At 31.6% G+C, this 7,608-nt stretch overlaps 1 long non-coding RNA gene across 1 annotated transcript; it reads right to left on the bottom strand.

Annotated features, from left to right (window-relative positions):
• Positions 1-1,133: 1,133 nt before the first annotated feature.
• On the bottom strand, positions 1,134-3,080 carry LOC107869722. The gene is made up of 3 exons (XR_007054818.1): positions 2,781-3,080; positions 2,174-2,270; positions 1,134-1,494 (listed from the first exon to the last, which is right to left on the bottom strand). It is a non-coding gene; the product is annotated as an uncharacterized LOC107869722 (long non-coding RNA).
• Between the last annotated feature and the right edge of the window lie 4,528 nt (positions 3,081-7,608).

The raw sequence follows: 7,608 nt of genomic DNA, 5'->3' as shown, positions 1-7,608 counted from the left end.
TCTACTGCAATAGTTTAGCAAGCGTCCAATAGGTGGGTGTTGTGATAGGTCTATGGCAACAATTTATGCAACGCTTGTCTGAAACCGTCGCCATAGGTCAAGCTATGGCGACGATTGTCTGAAACCATCACCATAGCTTGACCAATGGTGACGGTTATGTTTTGAATTATTGAGATGCCTATTTTTATCTATTACAATGGTTACTAACCATTGCAATAGAATCTATTGCAACTACATTAAACTGTTGCAACAACATCTATTGCGATGCTTTTGTTATTCTATTGCGACGTTTTTTGAGTACCTATTACAACTATTTTATTACATATTGAAATGCCTATTTTCATCTATTGCAATAGTTACTAACCTTTGCAATAGCATCTATTGCGACGTTTTTGTTATTATGTTGCAACACTTTTTGACTACCTATTGCAATGGTTTATTGATCTATTGCAATGATTTGTTGATACATATTATTAAGTTTAAATGATTTATATAAATAGTCACTCGTATTAACGTAAATTTTTATTTACATACATAATAAAATATAACACAATATATACACATCACAAAACAAAATCATTCATTAATAATCTCATAATTCAAAATATGATTAAGTTCTACATATTTTGCAAGCAGTAACACAACTTACAACCAAACATCATTGTGAGGTCCACGTTATCACACACTTTTCCATCTAGTATCAATTTTGATTTTCTCACATCAACCCAAAGTCTTCTCTTCTCTGAACTATTCATATATCTCGAAGAAGTAGATGATATCTCTTGTCCGCAGTTTAATAATGTAAGACATCATCTTCACTTTTATTATGGCGGTGGTACCATTGGATACCTGCTACAAACTTCCACTTGCCTGAGACTTGAGATCGACTTGAATGAAAGATTAAATGGATAAGAGTAGAAGTTTACCATGAAGACAAATAAAGAAGGAACCACCTTACATTTTCATACATTTTCGTAACCATTGATTATAGTCTCCAGATTTCCCAAAGTCTTCTCTAAGGATAGGGGGAATGGTGGATCAGGAAACCATAACAAGTCCAAATGTATTAAAAAATAAGAGAGGCTTACAAAGAAAAAAAAGAAGCATATGCACCTCCTCATTGTCTCACCAGATATCAGATAGTATAACAAATATATCTTTACAACATTTTTCTCCAGCTCTCCATGTCTTAGCAGTTGCAGAGGTTAGGGAAGTTTCATATCTATTTAAGCTACCATAAATAGTTGCTATGGTATTTTTGATTTTCTATTAATGAATCATGTAAAAAAGGATACAGTTTTCTCTTTGGTAAGAATACCATCACCAAAGAACTCTAGGCCTACAAAAAATGTCATGGACTTTTCTCTGTCCTTTAATGGAGGAAATCCGCATGTCCTGACCTACACAATACTTTTAGCATGTCCTGATCCACATGTCCTTAGAGACAGCTCACATTTAAATCTTGCAGGGTTCCTCATCTCCTCCAGTAGATAGCTGCGGAAACACCGAATAAAAGGAATGATCTTGTCAAAATAAAGCACAAGAGTTTATACACACAAACTGTATGTCACATAAGAATAAGATGAAAGGTTTAGTTGTGGTCACAAGAAAGGCAAAATAGATTTAACATAGAAGATAAATTTCACTTTAGATTAACACTTTGTAGGAGATAAATAATTAGAACCTTTCACTAACCATAAACTTTACAAAAATAGAATATGCACTAGCAAACCCATATATGATCTAGTAAACTTTAATATGCATAAGAAGTTTTTTAGTAAGGATTATGTATTAGCCAATTAACTCAAAGTTTGCGTAATTATACTTTTCCCATCAATCTCAAAAGTCCATTTCCATCTTTAACATTTTTAACTAACAACCAACATGCATCTCAAATAAGGTATAATTATGTTGCTCGGACTTGCCAAAAATATTACCAGGTGTATGTGGAATCCTTCAAAGTAGTTCTTTAAGAAATAATTCCCAACTTCGAATCAATTTATTGCTTTAAGAAATAAAGAAATATCTTTAGATAACGCTGGACAGACACAGTTTTTAAGAACTTACTTAACATGAGAATCTGTTCTTAAGAATTTTTGCATTATGAAATTCCTCTTTTGAAATAGTTGCATGATAAATAAATTTCCACCCCGACATTAGCTCAGGATCTTACCATCCAAGTTATGAAGTGTATTCTCAGCTTCTTGTTGTTGAGCATCCTTCCTATTTTTACCCATTCTGACACCAACTTTCTCACCTGTGAAGAAGACCTACAGATTACTCAGGCTCAGAGTTCTGAACATAAAACCTTATGTTTTTTCTCTAAATTCAAATACCAAAATGAGCATACACTTTTTTATGAACAGGAGCACACTCCCAGATCAAAATAATTATCTTCAAAGAGAGAGACTAACAGACAATTCTTAAGCACTCACCAATTTTCAGAGTCAAATATCAAGACATATATATCCACACAGTTCATCACAACATATATCTCACATATTTGATAAGATTTTAACTGTCTCAACTAGAATATACAGATCCATGAATGTTAAAGTCATTAGCACACTACTTTCAAGTATCCCATCAGTTGTTACCTTGCACACTATTTCTTAGTATCCCATTAGAATCAAAGAAGAATAATACTATTACTAGCAGTGGAAACTAGTGCTACTAAATGGAAATTTCTCTTAATATTTATACGGCAATAATGCAATTAATCAATCCCTGCAATAAATTTAGATATGTGAAAATCATTCTGCTATAAAAAATTCTCTAACCTTAACTGAAAATTGCAATTCCTCAATGGTGCTCACCACAGTCCCGAACTCAACCTACAAAGCAACACAGATTGGTGGAACACTTACTATGATAGCCAAGAAAAATCAACACAAGAAACGAGGGGTATCATTTTGGCTAAAAAGTATGTAGCACATACCTTTGAGTTGCAGCGTCGTGCAATTTCTTGCAGCACCCCAGTAGCTAAAGATTTCTTAGATACTTCCCCTTTCCAATATGAATACCAGTACATTTCTTAAAAAAGTGAAAACTACCATTTCGGATAGCTTAACATCATCATAAATAAGCATAATTCATAACAACTGTGAATTGGCAGCTCTAATGAAAGAACAAAAGGCAAAGAGGAATTATACAAAATAAAACTACAAGTGAATCAACATTGTAACTTTTATGTGACAATCTACTACACATTAAATCAGACACTAAAAACTAATTTTAGAAATGATAGTACAAGATCACATACTAAATTTACCTCCTCGCAAGACTTGATGGCCCCTCCACTTGTTTTAATAAATCCAAAGACCACACATCCAACGGTAAGGTAATATTAGTTTTACCTACGAATTTAAGCAGAATGGTTAGCAGGAAAACAACTTGTATGCTTGATTTAGAGCAGATTCAACAACCAACAAATACTGACTCACATCTGCTAGTCATAACACATAAAGGGTAGCTCAGCGCACTAAAACTCCTGATATGCACGGGGTCTGGGGAAGGACTGGACCACAAACTTTGAAAAAAGAACATTTCTCTATTCAAGTTGGTGAATGGTGAATGAATTCTCTTTGTATTGTATTCTACTATTTGTCCAATCCAATATCCATTCAAGCTTTTTCTTTTTTCTAATCCTAATAGAAACCCACTTTATACTGAAATAAAGTTTTTTTTACCATGAATACTGAATTTTTTAGTATTACTTTTTAGTATCAGATGAATACTAAAATTAATTTAACATGAGGAGGATAAATCATTAAAAACCTGGACAAATACAAATAAATCAACACTGCATCTGCAGGGGCAGATGTAGAGTTTGTCCGCCACATTTATTTAAACGCAGTAATTTCATTACGAAACATAAATTTGTGGAAAATTTCATTATACTTGAACAACGGATAGGTTTGAAACTATAATTACAAAAAATACAACAAGTTTAATACTAAGAACCTCAAATATTAAACGCATATACTAGTTTAAATCCTAGATCATCTTATATGTGCCATACTAACAAAACATATCTAAATAGAACTCCCAAACACTAGTAATAAGCATAGGAGGAAGGTCATAAAATATACTATTTTATGAATACTAATGGCTTAGTTAAATCATTGCCTTTAACATGCTCGCTAATGGTAAAGGGGAAATCTTTTTACATGAATATCACCATTCTCTATTCCATTTTCCGGTATAATTCCTTAATTTAAACACTTTTTTGGACCAAAAAATATGGATGAGGGTTTAGACAGAGAGGGTATGTCTATAATTGAGTGAAGAGTCTGTTTTTCCTTTCGTCCCTTCTCGAGTGTCTGTATCTTCTCATCTCCCTTCTATTTTCTGTCACCATGTTATTTTTCTACTTCCTTGATTTAATTTTTTAGGCTTTCTTTGTAATAGTTCGTTTAAGCTTTCAACCAATGGAATCAGTTCCATATGTTGAGTATTTTAAGTGTTTATTACATCAACATACAACTGTAAAGCCAAGAAATAAACTCGATTAAGCATCTTCCAGCAAAGAGTTCCAACAAAGAAATCACTAAGAAAGCAAAATAGGAATATGCATTTCACTACTAAAAATCAAACAACTCATTTAGACATTTTACCAAACAGGTAATACGCATTTCATAACACACTTTTCTCAACATAGTATCTTGAATTAAATAGCTCATTCAGACAACTCGAAGCATCTAACCTGAAGTAACAACCTAGGATAAATATTATTTGTCCCAAAAAATCACCACATTTTATGAACATTCATGGACTAAACTAAATCACAGTCGTTTACATGCTCGCTACTGATAAAGGAACAATATTTTTACATGAATATCAACTTTCTCTAGTCCATTTTCTGGTATAATTCCTTAATTAGCACAATTTAAAATAAACAAACAAAAATTCAAAATTGACTACTTACTAGAACTTATTGGTGAAGAATATTTTCCAGCAAGGAATTCCAACAACATAATCATTAAAGAAATAAAATAAAGAATAGGCATTTCCCTACTAAAATTCAAATAGTTCATTTTAGGCACTATACCAAACAATTAATAGGCATTTCACAACTCACTTTTGTAAATACAATATCTCGAATCAAACAGCTCAGTCAGATAAATCAAAGCATATAACATGAAAGCAATAGTTTATTTCAGGCATTATACCAAATAGTTAATAGGCATTTCACAACTTACTTTTCTAAACATAATATCTCCAATTAAACAGCTCAGTCAGATAAATTGAATCATATAACATGAAAGCAATATAGGATAAAGATTATTCGTCCCCAAAAATTACCATATTTATGAATGTTGATGGCCTAAATTAAATCACTACCTTTAACATGCTCACTAATGGTAAATGAACAATCTTTTTACATGAATATTATCATATTTGAGTCAAAGATTAGACACAGATGTTTTTTTCAGTAGTGGAGGAGCTGAAGTTAGAGTAGCTTCGAAATCGAGCAATGATGGTTGGACTTTTCATCTTCATGAAGTGGTGGTCGGAGTAGATTCGAAATCAAGGTCTAGTTGTCGGAGTAGTGATGCGGTGGTCAGAGCAGTGGTACGATAGTCGGAGTATGGTGGCTAGAGCAGTGATATGTTTGTCGGAGTATGGTGGTCGTAGTAGTGGTGGATCTGATTTGGTGAATTGTATTTATTTTTGGTTTGAGACTTCATGTGAATTATATGCAAAAAGGTTTATTTTCAGTGCACTTGTAGTGAAATTTTGTGGTGGAAATAAATCAATCAATGGAATATCTTCTTTTTCTCAATAAAGTGTTGCCATAGCTCATTTTATGGCAATGGTTCAGACAGTTGTCGCGCCCTATTTCGAACCGGTCGAAACAGTACATGCCATATGGTGGCGCTGATGACTCTTGGAATTTGAAAATTTATTTTTAGAGTCGCCACCTAACGTTTTAGGAAAATTAGAAAAAACCATTTTTGTGTAGAAAACTCTGTTTTGATTTTTCAAAAATGTTTAGAGATTCCGAGTAAGGGTTTTGGTTACCCGAGGGGAAGGTGTTAGAGACTCAGGGCCAATCCGAAGATAGTCCTTATGCTTAGTTTAGGAAAATAATTGAAAAACTTTATTTTGTTATTTGCTGAGACGGTGATAGAAGAAATTTATCATATATTTTTTATTCAAAAGAAAAATTTAAAGTATATCAAACACGACGCTACCATGTACAAAGTAATGTAACTATCGCAAATATATATGCATTTTAAGTATGAAAAGGATGATAATATAATTTCTATATATTAGAAAATTTAAAATGTATAACTAACTCTATAAGAGAAATTGAAGAGATATGTGGGTTTAAATAGTTAACCATGATTGTTTATGAAGTAAATAAGGTATCTTATGGCATGAGAATTTATTTGTTAAACTTACTTTCAAGAGTGAAAAAAATAGATGTTGAATTATGAATGCGTTGAAACTATGTAAAAATAATAACGATAATAATAATAATTATGATAATAATAAAAGTAATAATAATAATAATAATAATAACAATGAATTAAAATAATGATGATAGATTCAGTATGATAATAATAATAATAATAATGGTACTAATAATGATCAATAATAGTAACAAAATAGTTATTATAGTATAAAACAATATACCTTGTACATGGTAGCAGATGAATATATATATACCTTCCGTTTCTATCCTAAAAACTCGAGTAAAATATGGCGCTAAACATTAGAATTATTTATCAAAAAATAAGTTAATTTGGTGGATGGACTCCTAAAAATGTAATAATGTAATCCTATTAGTTTTGAGAATTTTTATTTTTATTGTTATGTACCTTAAGAGAAATATAAAGGTTACTAAGACAATTTTATTCAAATATTTTCAATGAGTTACAAAGATTAGTTGAATAAAATGCATATTTACTAATAATAATCAATGTGTTGTTTGCAGAAATCAGGAAGTTGAAGATACGTGATAAAGTCTACGGGTATAAATAACAATTCAATAATAAAGAGATTCTCAACAAATAGGCAACAAAAGTTAGTCATTATAAAAGAACTCAATAAGATGAAAATGTAAATTAAATCTAAAGAACGATGAAGAATATTAGACTCCATTTAGAAATTTAGACTCCTAATTTGTCAGACATCCGAGGCTCTGCACTCCTAATGGCAGTTGACCTAATGTTTGGGTCAAAATGAGTTCTATCGCGGAACTCCCAACTCCCGAGTTTACATGAAAAAAAGTTAAGAATTAGAGATCACTTGATAAATCACAAAATGTATGATAGAAATAAATTGACAAGGCATTCACCAAATTGTAAGAGTCGAAGTTGAGGATTCAAATATTCATTAGCAAAGAGTCCATTAATGTTTAATAAATCAAATATATTAATACAGGCAGAACTTATTGAAACAAATTGGGGACATAAATAACCATTTCATGAGAGGGAAGTAAGCGTATAAGCATAGAGTTGCATCGCTAGAAATTCTAATCACACCAATATCTCGGGACTTTGGCATATATTCACTAGAAAGTTAGGATTAATTTGGACCAGTGACTTCATTTTAAAGGAAGTCTAATGAGCTGACTAATTACATGATTTAATCTTATAC

Source organism: Capsicum annuum, chromosome 4, assembly GCF_002878395.1.
Source record: "Capsicum annuum cultivar UCD-10X-F1 chromosome 4, UCD10Xv1.1, whole genome shotgun sequence".
In the NCBI taxonomy this organism is placed as follows: Eukaryota; Viridiplantae; Streptophyta; class Magnoliopsida; order Solanales; family Solanaceae; genus Capsicum; species Capsicum annuum.
Note: the sequence above shows the minus strand (reverse complement) of the source record. Positions and strands in the feature narration are given on the sequence as shown.